This window comes from Schistocerca cancellata, chromosome 8 (genome assembly GCF_023864275.1).
Source record: "Schistocerca cancellata isolate TAMUIC-IGC-003103 chromosome 8, iqSchCanc2.1, whole genome shotgun sequence".
NCBI classification, from domain to species: Eukaryota; Metazoa; Arthropoda; class Insecta; order Orthoptera; family Acrididae; genus Schistocerca; species Schistocerca cancellata.
Genome location: NC_064633.1, coordinates 395,556,488 through 395,574,485, shown reverse-complemented (window position 1 = coordinate 395,574,485; position 17,998 = coordinate 395,556,488). Strand labels below are relative to the sequence as shown.

The 17,998-nt window shown below is 46.5% G+C and overlaps 1 protein-coding gene and 1 pseudogene across 1 annotated transcript in view; both read right to left on the bottom strand.

The window, feature by feature from the left end:
* Positions 1-17,998, bottom strand: part of LOC126094474 (bumetanide-sensitive sodium-(potassium)-chloride cotransporter-like) — a 618,436-nt gene that overhangs the window by 479,446 nt on the left and 120,992 nt on the right. The gene's annotated exons all lie outside the window — the stretch shown is intronic.
* On the bottom strand, positions 7,735-7,852 carry LOC126095895 (5S ribosomal RNA; annotated as a pseudogene).

Below are 17,998 nucleotides of genomic sequence, written 5' to 3'. Positions count from 1 at the left end.
GAATGGCGAAATACTGAATTCCCTAATGAGTTCCGAAATGGAAGGTCCCATGTGTCTAGCTCCAACAACCTTCCTGCGGTCAAAGTCTGTTAATTGCCATTGTGCGTCCATAATCAAGTCGGACATCTTTTCACATGAATCAACTGAGTAGAAATGACAGTTCTGCCAATGCACTGCCCTTTTATACCTTTTGTACGCGATACTACCACCTTCTGTATATGTGTGTATCACTGTTCCATGACTTTTGTCACCTGAATGTAATAAAAGTAACGCTCCATGAAGCGTAGGTCGAGTAGGGCCCAGTACCTTGACCTCCAAGATCATCTAACCTCAGTCATCTGGATTTATGTGTGTGTGGTCATTTGCAGAGCAGGATTCCCTTAATACCGTTGAAGAAAGGGAGCAGCAAATTTTTTAGTCTTGTCAAGAATTATTAGGCGAGCCGGGGAAGGAGGGGGGGGGGGGTGAAAGCCTTCGTAACTACCTCTAGAGTTCAGCGTAGTGTTTGATTCAAAAGCGAGGGCGACACATCAGACAATTCGTTTATGTTGCGATTGTACAGTAAATATTAAGAAGTACCGTATTGTATCAGTATCGCATTTCTTTTTAAGTCACGTCGTGGATGGAATCTGAGCCCATTTACATGAGGTATAATACAAATGTTCACATTTAAATACTTTTGTACTTGTTGGGAGAATACTGAGTGCTGATAACAGTGCACGTTCGTAACCACACATTCGCACTTATTTCGCAAACGGAGCACATCTGTGTACAGGAACGTTTTCTGCACGGTCCAGTGATATTGCTGTGACCGCCTGTGAACTTGCAATAACCACTCACAGATGGCAGGCGACAGCACTAGCAGTACAGGGTATGTAAAGCGCGTCGGGAGGACGAAAAACCAGTTTAGTCGTTGTCGTATGGAGCGATTTATCTGCCGTCCAAAAGGGCATGGTGACTGGCATTCTGGAGAATGGTGCAGTCAATTCCGAAACGGCTAAGTTGGTAAACTGTTGGGGTGCGCTGTGGTGTACGGGCGACAGACGTGCAACTGTTGAGCAACAGGGCGCCCAGATGAACCAAGGGGCTACCTACAGTGTCTCCTGAACGACCGTTCAGAGAACTTTGCTGCGTATGGCGCTCTGCAGCACACCCTGGTTGACCAGCGACGAGGACTGGAATCTGCGCGCCAATACTGCAACTGAACGTCCACTGAGTGCGAGAGGTGGCCTTTCAGGTGAATCACGTTTCATGTTCCATTGGACAGATGGCAGTTGGCACGTACGCCCCTGCAACAATCTTCGCAATGGTCCAGACCGGAAGAGAGAGTGTTATGGTCTGGAGAATGTTTTCGTGGCGTTCCCAAGGTGACTCCGTTATTCTGATCCCGTTATTCTGGAAGGCACAGGTACGCATCTGTCCCTAGGGATCACGTCTACTGCTACATGCAGTTTAATTTTTTCCTAAGCATGATGGCATCTGCCAGCAGGACAATGCAATGTGTCACACAGCACGCAGTGTACGAGGGAGTTTCGGAGACCACCAGGATGAATCTGTCGTGTTACTCTGGCCACCAAAGTTCTCGGATCGAGAATCTGCGCAACCATCTCGATCTGGCTGTTCACCCTACAGATCGTCAACCAAGAATCTTAGCGTTTCTGGCGACGACAATGGAGTCAGTATTGCTCCACATCACTGTCGGAACGTCATTGACTCTCTTCGTTCACGTCCACGTTGTACGAGGTGCATTCAAGTTCTAAGGCCTCCGATTTTTTTTTCTCCGGACTGGAAAGAGATAGAAACATGTGCATTGTTTTTAAATGAGGCCGCGTTCATTGTCAATACGTCCCAGAGATGGCAGCACCGTATGGCAGATGGAATTTTACCGCCAGTTGCGAAAATGAGAACTGTTTTAAATACTTAAAATGGCGACGTTTTCCTTACTTGAACAGCATGCAATCATTCGTTTTCTGAATATGCGTGGTGTGAAACCAATTGAATTTCATCGACAGTTGAAGGAGACATGTGGTGATGGAGTTATGGATGTGTCGAAAGTGCGTTCGTGGGCGCGACAGTTTAATGAAGGCAGAACATCGTGTGACAACAAACCGAAACAACCTCGGGCTCGCACAAGCCGGTCTGACGACATGATCGAGAAAGTGGAGAGAATTGTTTTGGGGGATCGCCGAATGACTGTAGAACAGATCGCCTCCAGAGTTGGCATTTCTGTGGGTTCTGTGCACACAGTCCTGCATGAGGACCTGAAAATGCGAAAAGTGTCATCCAGTTGGGTGCCACGAATGCTGACGGACGACCACATGGCTGCCCGTGTGGCATGTTGCCAAGCAATGTTGACGCGCAACGACAGCACGAATGGGACTTTCTTTTCGTCGGTTGTGACAATGGATGAGACGTGGATGCCATTTTTCAATCCAGAAACAAAGCACCAGTAAGCTCAATGGAAGCACACAGATTCACCGCCACCAAAAAAATTTCGGGTAACCGCCAGTGCTGAAAAAATGATGGTGTCCATGTTCTGGGACAGCGAGGGCGTAATCTTTACCCATTGCGTTCCAAAGGGCACTAGGGTAACAGGTGCCTCCTACGAAAATGTTTTGAAGAACAAATTCCTTCCTGCACTGCAACAAAAACGTCCGGGAAGGGCTGCGCGTGTGCTGTTTCACCAAGACAACGCACCCGCACATCGAGCTAACGTTACGCAACAGTTTCTTCGTGATAACAACTTTGAAGTGATTCCTCATGCTCCCTACTCACCTGACCTGGCTCCTAGTGAATTTTGGCTTTTTCCAACAATGAAAGACACTCTCCGTGGCCGCACATTCACCAGCCGTGCTGCTATTGCCTCAGCGATTTTCCAGTGGTCAAAACAGACTCCTAAAGAAGCCTTCGCCGCTGCCATGGAATCATGGCGTCAGCGTTGTGAAAAATGTGTACGTCTGCAGGACGATTACGTCGAGAAGTAACGCCAGTTACATCGATTTCGGGTGAGTAGTTAATTAGAAAAAAAAATCGGAGGCCTTAGAACTTGAGTGCACCTCGTAAAAAGTAGTTACTCAGAGGTGGTCACGTTAGTGTGATTGGTCTTGTATTATCGTATCCTTACTTTTGTGTCAGCTTTCGCATTTAATTATCAATTCATCGAGATGAAACTCGTGTGGTGAAACAGGAATTACATTTATTCAGATGCACACAGATATAACTCAACATCTTTAACATACACTGCGCTGGAAAACTTAAGGATCATGTAGATAAAATAACATAACATATTAACAGCTCGTTGGAAGCGGCAAAGTGAGGGAGCACGTCACCAGAGGTCTTCCGTCCTACAGAGAAAATTGGACTTCATATGGCATGAGGTCAGTATGATATAGCGCCATAAGGGGCTGACAGCACAACGTTATGCTGCTGAAGGAACGCGAAAAGACTGGGTGTTTGTCAGAGAGCAGTCATAGTGCGCTGTGGTCTCCTTCATTTGAATATGGCCCAAAGACACATTTGGATGACTTCACAAGGGGCAGAATCATCGGGAAACTATAAGAAAGACGAAGTGTGACGAGTGACGCTGACGGCGTTGTTTCACGTGCATAGGGAGCGTCCCGGACAAGAGGCTATGCTGCCAGAAGAGGTGGAGGCGACCGTGGTCAACTACAGCAGCAGGTGACTGCTACAATGTGCAACAGGCAAGGAGGGACCCACGTCAAACAGCGGATGCAGCTGCAACAACATTTAATAGGACTGGGATGCACGCATTGCCACGCTCCTTAGTGACACGACGACCTTTTGCCCGACGTCCAGTACGTATGCCAAGAGCATTAAGACTGGACCAACGACGAGTAAGGTCGCGTGCCCTTCGTGATCCACAGCAGGTTTAGGCTGAGTAGTGTCGGTGGACATACTCTCATATGGTGGAAGGTAGGAACACGTAATACTCCGAGGAACATTTTCCAAAGTAGTCCTTTGGTGGTCTTGGTGTTACGACGTGGGGTGTCGTAATGTGGCACGGGTCATTACGGACCTCCAAATGTTTGAACACTGTCCACTCACTGGTAAAAGATACTGTGACACTATAGTCTATTTCCATATGCGTCTTTCCAGGGATGCGTTCGGCCCTGACTTAATTTTTATGGATGATAATGCGCGGCGATATCCGACAGCGCAAGTGGAGGATCTCTTAGAAGGAGGGCATATTGGGCGAATGGATTGACCTGCCCTTTCTCATGACTTAAATCCCACCGAGTACGTGAATGATGCACCAACAACCATCCAGCAACTGTCACCCACGTTGGTGGAGGAATAGAACTCTTTACCAACCTTGTGGCCGGCATGGGAGCGCGTTGCAGAACACGCACTGCCGCTCGTGGTGATCACACACCCGATTAAAAACAATTTCCTTCCTTTTTTAATGTACAGCGGACCACACAAATCACGGTGACTTCAGTGTAATTACACTGAGGTGACAGAAGTAATGAGATAGCGATTCCAGATATACAAATGACGGCAGTATCGCTTACACAAGGGATAAAAAAGTGCATCGGCAGAGCTGTCATTAGTACTCAGGTAACTCATGTGAAAAGGTTACCGGCGTGATTATGGCCGCACAATGTTAATATACAGAATGTGAACACGAAATGTAGTTGGAAATAGTCGCATGGGGCAGTACATTTCGGAAATCATTGGGAAATTCAATATTCCGGTATCCAAAGTGTCAACACTGTGCTGAGAGTACCAAATTTCAAACATTACCTCTCACCACGGACAACGCAATGGCCGACGGCCTTCACTTAATCGCCGAGAAAAGCGACGTTCGCGTACGGTTCTCAGTGCTAACAGACGAAGCAACACTGCTTGAAATAACCGCAGAAATCAATGTGGGACGTACGACGAACGGATATCGTTAGTACTGTGCGGCGAAATTTGGCGTTACTGGCCTGTGACAGCGCCTTTGCTAACAGGACGATATCGCCTGCAGCGACTCTCCTGGGCCCTAGACGGCTGGAAAAATGTAGCATGGTGAGAGGAAACCCGATTTCAGTTGTTAAGAGGTGACGGTAGGATTAGAGTGTGCTGCAGACCCCACTAGGCCATGGAGCCAAGGTGTCAACAAGGCACTGTGCAAGCTGGTCATGGCTCGATAATGGTGTGGGCTGTGTTTACATGGTTGGACTGGTCGAACTAATCCGATAACTGACTGAAAATAGTGATTTTCGGCTACTTGAGACCTTTTGCAGCTAGTCATGGACTTCTTTTTCACAACTGGTTTGGAGAAAATCTGTGCAATTCGAGTGAATGATTTGCCACCTAGATCGCCCCACATGAAACCCATCGAACATTTATGGGACATAATCGAGGGGTCAGATCGTGAACGACATCCTGTACCGGCAAAACTATCGCACGCCTATAGATGGAGCATGGCTCAATATTTCTGCAGGGGACTTCCTACGACCTGAGTTCATGTCACGTCGAGTTGGTGCACTACGCCAGGCTAAAGAAGATCCGACACAATATTAGGAGGTATGCCATGACGTTTGTTACCTCAGTGGTTTGTCTTTGAATAATTGTTTCATTTCTGTTCGTCTCACTGCTTATTTCTCGTAGTTATCTTGTGTATTATATTCTAGCAATTCTTTTTGTGCGTGGCCCAAGTTTTATCAAGTTCTTTTAGTTGGTAGTAATACGTCATGCGAAAGCTACTGTCGTCCTTAGGTGTTGCATACTAGGGTAAAAACCTGCCAAAAATCGATGTGTGCGCAGTCCGTGGTCTAGTATCCAGCATTGGTGCCTCTGGATCACGGGGTCCCGGATTCAATTCCCGGCCGAGGTGGGGTTTTCTCTGCCTAGGGATTGGGTGTTTGTATTGTCCTCATTGTTTCATTATCATCATCATTCGTGACTGTGGCTAGATTGGATTTTGTCAAAATTGGACTGTGAAAGAATTCGGACTTTGTAAGGGCGCTGATGAACGCTCATTTGAGAGCCCCAGAAATCAATCATCATCATTATCAAAAATCGATGTCAGTAATGTAGTCTTACCAGAATCATGTGGGACAGTTTTGGTGCGTTTTTGCGTATTACTACTGTACTGTAGTCACTTGTTTCCATTTTCTAAGTTACAATTATTTGTCGACTGTCACGAGAGGCGCGTGTCATGCAAGGACGCGAGGACGAAGTCCATTTCCGCACATGCGAGCGCAGTGAGATGGAGGTTGTTATCTGTCTCGTTGACCCCAGGCGTTAATGACGCTGCCCTCTAAATGACTTCCGGCGCGCACGTTGCGCAAACAGCGGTGTGGCGTATAAATGATGCCACTCCTGCTTTACGCCGTCTTCACGAATGACTACAAGGACTACGATCCACGTGCGTGTCAGATGCTGCGGCATCAGCGTAACTGTCAGCTCAGATCTTCTTCTGGACGCCATTTATTAACCACAGGAAGAAATACCGTGAAAATCCCTTATCGCAATACTCTTGGGCATCTGGGTTAGTTTATTAGTTTGGGTCGGAGCTCTCTCAGTACAATTGTACCACAATGCACGTAGTCCCACGGAAATTAAGTACCATGTGATGCTTTACTTTTGATCTTTTGACCTGCCTGGAAAAGGTCCTCATCTGCCCTTCTTGACGTTACGGATATGAGAATCCAGGAAATGAAACAGACAATATTTAGATACGTTATTTTTATAGTGTTAATTACATTACGTAAACACACTTTTTAGTCATGGCATTTTCTTGAATAAAAATGGCTCTGAGCACTATGGGACTCAACTGCTGAGGTCATTAGTCCCCTAGAACTTAGAACTACTTAAACCTAACTAACCTAAGGACATCACACACATCCATGCCCGAGGCAGGATTCGAACCTGCGACCGTAGCGGTCTTGCGGTTCCAGACTGCAGCGCCTTTAACCGCACGACCACTTCGGCCGGCTTTTCTTGAATAACACAAATGGAACTTACGACCAATGTCAGAAACGCAGATAAATTGATTTTTATTATAAAATGCTAAATTCCAGGTCCTTAGAATTTGAATCACCATTCACATAAATTCAGCCAGGCCTGTTTCTAGACAGCATCGTGGAAAACACTTAATAAAAACTAAATTTTGTCCAAAACTAGTAAGTGTGTATAAGACAATACCTAAACGTTTGTATTAAGTGCGCAAAAAAACATTTTTGATCTGTCCCTTACCGACCTTGAAAATACAACCTGTTTATGCGTGTGTCCTGGTGTTGCATCACTACTTCATTAATAGAGAATTGTTTTCATCCATAGTAACGCTAGCAGAGAAACATGAGTTGACACGAAGACTAATAATGGCCCACATCATAACCAAATTAAATGGACTGTGCATAAATGTAAAATCTCTGATCAACCAAGACGCTCAGAAAAATTACGGTGTTTTCTGGAGTAACAACCACTTACATCTGAATATTGGGAAGATAGAAGACAGGTTCACAGTAATTGGAAGAATCCTAAGAGGTAATGTAAGTCATCAAAGTCGAAAAAAACTACTCCAGAACAGGCCATGAAGGCCCAAAGGCACCGACCGGCCGCCGTATCATCCTCAGACCACAGGCGTCAGTGGATGCGGATATGGAGGGGCAAGAGGTCAGCACACCGCTCTCCCGGCCGTATGTCAGTTTCCGAGACCGAAGCCGCTACTTCTCGATCAAGTAGCTCCTCAGTTTACCTGACAAAGGCTGAGTGCACCCCGCTTGCCAACAGCGCTCGGCAGACCGGATGGTCACCCATCCAAGTGCTAGCCCAGTCCGACAGCGCTTAACTTCGGTGATTTGACAGGAACCGGTGTTACCACTGCGGCAAGGCCGTTGGCCATTAGAGTCGGAGGTTCTTATGAAACACATGTTTTTTCGATGGAGACCTGTGGATTGTTCATTAGATTAGAACCGTCTCTAAGTCCAATTTTTGGAAGAAAGATGGAACAGAGACCAGTTATATCACCAGTGTGTTTTTCAGAGGGTGCCGTTTGATTCCTCGTCTACGTCTTTCCTACTGGTTTGTTACTGAATACCTATTCAATCGCTAAATCTTTCCCTACACTAGACATGTTGTTTCCGTTTTATACAATCTTACTCTATTGTTTTAACCACACAATACTTAATCTCACCGGACAAAAAGTTAACACCTCGTTAACAGGCCACACTGGTAGCTTTGGAGTACCGTATATGTCGTAGGAATGGTACCAGAAGGTCATGTGACAGGTCACTGACCTAGCTCATGGCACTAAAGTGGCGTGATGCGGCAGTACACTCTGCTCAATTTTCCAGAAGAGGCTGACAATTCTATGAGTGTGTAATATAATTAATTTTTTTATGGGTATAAACACGGATATTAAAATGACGCTCTCTTCCATTATTGTTATGCATATATATTTTTTAAACTGAACAATGTGGTGTTTTGTTTTACCGAATTTGATGGTCTACTTAATTTGAAGATGAAGCCTAGGATATCGTTTTTTTCCGAGATCCTGTACCTCGAGCGTTTTTAACGTAACTTTTAATATTACAACTCACGATGCACAGGTAGCCAATAGAACCGCTATTGAGCCAAGAGAGCTAAGTTGGTTTTATTGTGCGAGTGTTAGTTGAACCCAACTATGTTTTCCTCAATATAAATTTTTTAAAGTTAGGGTCGTGTATTTGAGCGATTACAGTGCAATCAGCATGAAATCTTCGATATTCTGTAAAAGCAATTTCATTTGCGACACATCGAGAAAGTTGTGAATCGGAAGATAAAGAAACAATTTATATTTCATGTAGACATTTTAATCCAAGTTCTGTCGTTCGTATTCGGTGTTAATGTAGATCTTTTTAAACAGAATTGTGTGGATACTGTGGAAATTTTAGTAGAAATTGTTCTGTAGTTTATTTACCTACGTTTCTCTATGAAGTACTAAAACACGGTCCCCTCATTGATGAATGGCTACCACTGCCAATCGAGCGACTACCCAAGGAACCTACTACCAAAGGAACCTCAATAACGCCGAAACAAAAACATAAAAGATGTCGAGAAAGGTATTCGCGAAAATCTTCTAGAGCAAATACCATGACAGGTATTCAAAATTGGTTGCTTGTGTCACCAGATCCTTAATTTCTAATTTGCGGGCTGAAAACAGAATCATGATGTCTTAAACAGTTCCGCAATTATTTGAGAAGTACAGTTCAGCTTAATCGCTAGCTTTTTATAAATACTGAATTAATTAACATTGCTCCATAAAAACATTACTTTTGAGCATGTATGACTGCAGTGGGTAGAATGCTGTAACCCCCAGTTTGTAAAATGTCCGTCTGCCCCCTTTTTAAAGTATAAAGTGCATGGCAAAATGGAGCTATACAAAACCGATGCAAGGCAGCTGTGGTGCCACAGGGGCCATAAATGACAGAGGTGACCGACGGCTACTAAGATGTGTACAGGGAATAGACGTACAACTGTTGAACAACCGACTGCTTAGATGAATCAAGCAGCAACGAACAGTGTCTCCTCAGCGACCATTCAATGACCGTTGCTGCGAATTTGTCTCTACAGTAGATGCCTGGTTCATTTACCCTTGCTGTTCGTCATTCATCGACCACGAAGACTGGAAGCTACACGCTAATACCACAACTGGACTCCCGTTAAATGGCGACAGGTGGCTTTTTCGGATGAGTCACATTTTATGCGCCATCGAACTGATGGATGTTAGGGTGTACGCTATGAAACGTCTCAAAGCAAGGGGTCTAAGCCGGAGCCCCCCCCCCCCTCGCCCCACAGTGGGCTCGCTGCTATTTGGCGGGTTCGTGCTTGGCTACTATGGGGCCTCAGCTTTGGCAGCATCGTTTCTCTTCCGTGCTGCATGTCTGTCCTCTTGCTATTCTTTGTGCACTCCCTCGGGTAACATGTCTGGGATATTTTTGGAAATGTGTTCTGCATTTTCAGTAGCCGATACCAGAACAGTCTCTCCATTGTTTCTCGTTCCTTTTTTTCTTCATTCCCCTTCTCCTATCATTCCTCCGCTCCGGGTTTGTGGTTCTTCTTTTTCTTCTTGCTCCATGTTCGCTCCTGAAGGTCAGCCCACGCGTCTCACGCGTAAGAGGTGACTGGGAAACGTTATTCCCAGTCCCAGTTTGACAGGTAGAGTTCGCACGTACCACCTGGTACAGGCCAGGCCATTGGGAGGGGTGACGGCCTGAGCTGCTACCTTCCCAAACTGCCGATTGGTCCCTCTGTCAGGTGTTCAGGTGGTGTGACCTAAGATGTGAACAATCACCTAAGGCGTGTGCGCCCACTTCTGAAGGGGTCACATAGTTGGAAGGAGCGCACTATCGGAGATGCTGGCAACCATGGGGGCTTTTCTCGTAATGAGCCAATCATCTTCTTCACAGTCAATGTCTACTAAACGTAAACGGAATGAGGCTAACGATTTGAAAACCCTCCCAGCTGTACCACGCTTCCTTGTGGTTTCACGTACTGATGATGGTCAGTCCTTTGCTACGGTAAACCCGTTTATTATTCAGAAACGTGTTGATGCCATTTTGTAGCCCTGTGAGATCCTGCTCTCGTTTACACAATGGCACTTTGATTTTGGAGACTACTTCTGGTTCTCAAGCGCAACAACTGCTTGCAGCTTCACTTCTCCACAGCTATCCTATTCGTGTCGAGGTCCATTGATTACTGAATTCTTCCCGTGGTGTTATTTACACTACTGACCGATGTAGACATTCAAACGTACCTCTCTGATCAGGGTGTCATTGCAGTCCATCAGGTAATGAAAACGGTAGACGCCTCCTTACAGCCCACATGAACTTTTTTTCTCACTTTTAATAGATTGGTGCTTCCATCAAAAATGAAAGCAGTTTATGAAGTTACCATAGTTCGACTGTACATTCCAAACCTGATGTGACGCTACAACCACACTCGAATGTCCTATCGACACCAAGCCAAATATGTAACCTGTGGTAGGGATGGTAATGAGGGCGATTGTCCCCCTTCTTCTCCCTGCTGTCCGCAGCTCGTGGTCGTGCGGTAGCGTTCTCGCTTCCCGCGCCCGGGTTCCCGGGTTCGATTCCCGGCGGGGTCAGGGATTTTCTCTGCCTCGTGATGACTGGGTGTTGTGTGATGTCCTTAGGTTAGTTAGGTTTACGTAGTTGTAAGTTCTAGGGAACTGATGACCATAGATGTTAAGTCCCATAGTGCTCAGAGCCATTTCAACCATTTTTTTTCTCTCTGCTGTATCAACTGCAATGGCGACCATGCCGCCTCCTCCCACAAATGCCCCGTGTATCTCGGTGAGCAGGCTGTCCAGGAGATCTGGGTGAAGGAAAAATTGCCTTACGCGGTCGCTCGCAAGTTGTTGGCTGGCCTGCGTTCTACCATCCGGCACTTACAATACTGTTCTTGCTGCTTTTCGCTCCATGAAGGACAGGACCACGCAGACATTTGATGTCAAATTCGGTACCGTGGCTGCAATGTCGCCCAGTGTCATGGTAGCATTCCCGTCTCCTCCTCCAGCTGTGCAGCAAGCCATCAAACTTTCACTTTCGCTCACAGGGCGAAGTCACCTGCTATACAACCAGCACACTGGAAAGGACGGAAGGAATACTACCGTGAGCCGGCCGCGGTGGCCGTGCGGTTCTGGCGCTGCAGTCCGGAACCGCGGGACTGCTACGGTCGCAGGTTCGAATCCTGCCTCGGGCATGGGTGTGTGTGATGTCCTTAGGTTAGTTAGGTTTAAGTAGTTCTAAGTTCTAGGGGACTTATGACCTAAGATGTTGAGTCCCATAGTGCTCAGAGCCATTTGAACCATTTGAATACTACCGTGAAGACTTCCTACGTCCCTCCAGCCAAGAAACATCTGAGTCTTCTTCTGCCAACTGGAAAGGCTCCAAGATGTCAAACATAGACAAATGGTCTTCTCCTTCGCCGACTCAGAGATTCTCTTCGACGTTGTCACCACGTGATATTTTTTTTCCCCTGCTCTGCACACCGACAGAAGAATGCTGACTCCTCTGTAGATTTCATGGAGCAGGATCCTCCAGCCTCTGTGCCCTGTGCAGTGAGTCTTCGAAGGCAGGCACTCGCAGCCGTCGAGGTGACAGCCCTTCATGTTTTCCCTCCTCCCTTTTCATCATGACTCTCCTCCAAAGGATTGTTCACAGCCTTCGATCCAACAAAGAGGACATACAGCTGCTCTCAGAATCGCAGCCTCTGCTTGTTCTCTGCCTACAGCAAGCAAAATTGCGTCCTCACGGCCACTTTGGGCTCCCGCATTTCTTCCGGGTCCGCTTTGATCTTCCCGTCCGAGGATGGCATTCCATCTCATGAGGGAGTCACGCTGCTCATCCAGGATGACGTTCACAGTCAGCCCATCTCCCAGACTACCCGGCTTTAAGCTGTTGCAGTCCGCATTTTCCTTCCTCACTTCACCTTTTCCCTATGCTTCTGGGTGTGCCTTCGTCATTGGTACCGACGTTTTTCGGTATCGGCTTCCGGAACTCTGCTCAGTGTTTACAGCAGAGCTCTTCGCCCTGCACCAGGCCACGCAGTACATTTGGTGACACACCTGCTACGGCTATCTCAGTGCTCTCCAGAGCCTGTGTGTGTATACACCATCCACACCTTGCTGCAATGGGTCCAGGAAAGCTGTCACTTGCTCAGTCTTGTTGAAGCCACTATGATGCTTATGTGGGTTCCTGGTCACATCGGTCTGACAGGAAACGAAGCTGCTGATGCTGCTGTAATGCTGCAGTCCTGATACCCCAGCCCGCTAGTTCTTCCATTGCCTCCGATGATCTCTGTGCTGCTGTCTGTCACTTTGGCATCAGCACTAGTCCTCCCTTTATGGCAACAAGCTCCAGAGTATTAAACCTCTTCCAGCGGCTTGGGCGACCTCCTCTCTTCCCTCTCGCCGTGAGATCGTTTTAGCTAGGTTGCGTACGGAGCACTATCTTTTTAGCCATCGCCATTTGTTAAGCGGTACTCCCTCACAACTTTGGCCTCATTGTCCTCAACCTTTGACGCCTCGCCATTTTATGACGGAATGCCCTTTTTTTAAACCACTTACGTTCTAATTTATATTTGCCATCTGGGTTATCGGCTGTTTCAGCCGACGACGCTCGGGCTGTCGGCCGCGTTTTACTTTCTATCCGTCATAACAATATGGCTAAGGAGATTTAGTCTTAAGTTCAGGACCACTGTTTCTCTATGGTGTATTTTGTGTTCTCCAAGTATATGTTTTTGGCTGTCTTTCCGTCCGTCGATTGGGCTTGACGAGTAGTCGCTATTAACTCCTTTTCTTTTCTTCGTGTCCTACGCTTCTGACATGGGCGTGTATGACCCTAGTTGTTTTTGCGTCCAAAAACAAAACAAAAAACGAAAACAAAGCCGAAGGACGGAGCGTTATGGTCTGGGGAATGTTTTCTCGGCATACCCTGGGTGAATTCGTCTTTCAGGAAAGCACAGTGGATCAACACAACTATACGTCTATCCCTGGGGGACCATGTCGACCCTTGCAAGCTGTTTTCTTTTTTGTCGGCACGATCACATTTACCAGCAGGACAACGCAACGTGTCACGCAGCTCGCAGTGCACGTGTTGTGGTTCGAAGAGCACCAGGATGAGTTTACCGTCATGCCCTGGTCACCAAACTTACCGGATTTAAACCTAATCGAAAATTTATGGGATCAGCTCGACCGGGAGCCTCAACGGAGAAACCTAGTGCAGCTGGGCACGCTACTGGTGTCCGCAGGGCTGCGCATCCCTGGTGGTGCCTTCTAGAACCTCGTTGACTCTTTCCTGTACGATTGCGCTGCAAGAGGTGGTTATTCAAGCTCTTGACTGATATGACATTAACGTCACTGGACCATGGAAATAACTTTGACAGTTACGTAATTCTTGAGACTTTTGTGGAATTATCGTGTGGTATGAGTCATTTTTATGAATCGATCTAGGGCCACGTTGAATTTCTTGAACTAAATTTGTTTAACGCGTGATGCTATTAAATGATGACCCTCATACAAGCTGTGTCCCTTATTGTACATTCTTATTAGTGGACACCGTTGCGTTTTGATCTATCCGCACTGCTGTGCGGGGCACATACGAATTGTAGTACATAACGTGTTACCTGATTTAAGTAACTGGGTCATGTACATTGTTATTTTTACTTTCATTGTTTCTGCACTATAACTGTTCTGTATTATTCCTAGCCCCAGGTTACTTGATAATGCCAAGGGACGAAACCAACTGAAAGTCAGTGCAATAATACGTTTATTTATGAAGAGCGCCTCAAGCAGTAAGATACCCTGCAATGAGATTTTCACTCTGCAGCGGAGTGTGCGCTGATATGAAACTTCCTGGCAGATTAAAACTGTGTGCCGGACCGAGACTCGAACTCGGGAACTTTGCCTTTCGCGGGCAAGTGCTCTACCATCTGAGCTACACAAGAGCTACTCATGCCCGGTCCTCACAGCCCTACTTCTGCCAGTAGGAGAGTTTCTGTAAAGTTTGGAAGGTAGGAGACGAGGTACTGGAGGAAGTAAAGCTGTGAGGACGGGGCATGAGTCGTGCTTGGGTAGCTCAGATGGTAGAGCACTTTCCCGCGAAAGGCAAATGTCCCGAGTTCGAGTCTCGGTCAGGCACACAGTTTTAATCTGCCGGGAAGTTTCAGTAAGATACCCTCTCACAAAGGATACCCCAGCACTTGAAAGCGCCCGCTTCCGGGACACGAATTAACGACGAGGGCCGGTTATATTGGAGTTTGTTTTTAGGCGTTTTTCCACATCCGTCTAGATAAATAGCGGGCTGGTTCTCACATCCCGCCTCAGATAAGCGATACGCAAATGTTTACAAGAAACGTTCTCGCCCTGGACATAACATTACATACAAACAGATAGGGTACACTAATTCCGTCCAGGTGACATCTGGAAGGGCAATCGCTCACCCACTACCATTAACATTGCCAAATCCGAAATAACGTGCCGACCCCGTGAAGACGCGGGAAAATCTACGAAGAAAAAGAAGAAGAAGAAAAAGGATAGTGACAAAATGCTGAATTTTCTGACGGCGTTTATCCTTTCCTTGCGGAGCGTTTCAGGCCTCAGTCCATGTTGAGCAGAAGGAAACCACCCTGTCTGCTGGAAGTCACGGTTCGCTTTCACACTGGGAAGGGTTTCTACAAACGCGGAACGAGTCTGTTCGCCGGAGAGGCCCCGCATAGCTGGCGATTAGAGCCGCTGGTCTGCTGGGCGGTGACGGACACGTCTAATCAGGCACTTCCCGTCATTCTGCTTGACTTGGCAGACTCTACCGCCGGCGGCGTCCTCTGCGCCTCTCACGCGCTGCAGGTGACCACCGGCAGAACAGACTGCTCCGGGAGACCACTCGTGGTGTCGAAGCTACGCAGGTGCTGCTACTTACCGCAGTACAGGAGAAAACTGACAAGAAGGGAGTCAAAGCGTTTGACAAATGGTGCCACAGAACGGTGCTGAAACCTAAGTGCACTGAAAAGGGTCTCCGCAGAATCGGTGAGGAAACGATTATATGGAGAGTAGTAGAAGAAGGGGCAGAATGATAGAACTTACGCTAAGACAGCAGAGAACACATACCACGATACAAGAGTGAGCCGGAGAGGTCAAAATGACAGGATATGGAATATACACAACTAATAATTGAGAACGTGGGATGTAAGGGATACTCTGAGGTGAACATATGAGTATAGGAGAAGAAACTGCAGCGGGCTGTCTCATACTACTCAGATTGATGAACACCCCCCCCCCCCCCTCCCCTACTCCTCGTTGAGAACTCGTGCATATGTAGTAGTTTTACTGACGGTAATTATTTGCACGAAAGTCCTTTTGTTTCCTCAGTACTAGTCGAGCATGACAGCGTGTACCTGGAAAACACCACTGAAAAATCAACCAGTACATCGACTTACTTTAAAGGCATGTTAATTATTAACAAGCCTCAAAAGCTATGACAGCACTTAGTTCTTTATTTAACAATGCTTTGACTGGTAGTTCTGTCTTAGGGGAATTTAATTTTCAAGTTCCCCACACATAGGATTTTCGTATTTTTTTCTGAATTTAAAGAAAAGCAGTCTAGGTTTCCCGAGAGGTCTATGACCATGAGGGCTTTCTGTTTACTGTTGGTGGTTTACTTTCCCTTCTTCCGGAGTTCGAAGTGCATCTTCGTTCCGACGAGGTCTCCTATCTTTTATTTGGGATATAATGTCTGGCTCTCCATATAAATCATAGGCTTCTGCATTTGTTAGTTTTTCCATTCAACTGTGGTCTTTCTTGCATCTCTCCAAAGACCTTTATCAAGATTTTCCTTTCAAAGATTTTTAGTTTCATCACTTCCGATTAAATTAATGTCCAAGTCTCACGAACGTTATAACTAATAGATCTAATAAAAGTTTCATGTATGCACAACTTTGAATTCTTGAGATTTTATTTTTTATTTTGTCCAATAGTCCAAAATGCTACATATTTGCTTTTTGAATTTTGCTGTTCATTTCTCCTTTGATATTTTTGTCTGCATCTAACATGATTACGACGTAAGTAAGCTGATTTACTTTGCCATTTTTTTCTACACCTATTTTTAAGTACTTTACTGCATCTGTTTGCAGTAACATGACATAGGTTTTGGCTTCTTCAGTATAAATTTCCAATGCTGTTAGGCGTGTAAACAAATATAACTTCTATATACTCATAGAACGTTTTCTCAGCTATTTAAAGAAGTTGAATCCTATTTTACCACATGAAACACAGTGCCTGTTATTTAACGCATTAGAAAACTATCTATAGCTACTATACTGCGAATAATTTTAAAATATAACTTTTAAAAAATAATCCAAGTCATCACAAACAAAATGCTACTTAAGGAAACGAACAGATTAATTACAGTTAGTTACAAAAATGCCAACGCACTGAAACAGGTCTGATATACAATGCTGAAGTGTGCCAATTCACAGTGAAGCGAGCTATCCCATTTTATAAAAAGTAAGGTAAACTCCGTGGCGCAACTCGGCAACCGGGATCCTGGCCTGTCTGCAGCCTTTGTTCGCCGCAGCATTAGGACTTGCAGGGTTGCGACCTCACCACTCCGTCCATGCGGCACGCATTTGACAGTAGGATGAGTGGACCTTGGGCCGTCCTGGTGACACCGGAACGAAGAATAATCGCCGTCCCCATCCGGAATTGAACACAGGATCTCCATGGTCAGAGTCTAGTGTTCTACCCGCTAGACCATCACTGCCACATCCTTTTCTACACTCCTGGAAATTGAAATAAGAACACCGTGAATTCATTGTCCCAGGAAGGGGAAACTTTATTGACACATTCCTGGGGTCAGATACATCACATGATCACACTGACAGAACCACAGGCACATAGACACAGGCAACAGAGCATGCACAATGTCGGCACTAGTACAGTGTATATCCACCTTTCGCAGCAATGCAGGCTGCTATTCTCCCATGGAGACGATCGTAGAGATGCTGGATGTAGTCCTGTGGAACGGCTTGCCATGCCATTTCCACCTGGCGCCTCAGTTGGACCAGCGTTCGTGCTGGACGTGCAGACCGCGTGAGACGACGCTTCATCCAGTCCCAAACATGCTCAATGGGGGACACATCCGGAGATCTTGCTGGCCAGGGTAGTTGACTTACACCTTCTAGAGCACGTTGGGTGGCACGGGATACATGCGGACGTGCATTGTCCTGTTGGAACAGCAAGTTCCCTTGCCGGTCTAGGAATGGTAGAACGATGGGTTCGATGACGGTTCGGATGTACCGTGCACTATTCAGTGTCCCCTCGACGATCACCAGTGGTGTACGGCCAGTGTAGGAGATCGCTCCCCACACCATGATGCCGGGTGTTGGCCCTGTGTGCCTCGGTCGTATGCAGTCCTGATTGTGGCGCTCACCTGCACGGCGCCAAACACGCATACGACCATCATTGGCACCAAGGCAGAAGCGACTCTCATCG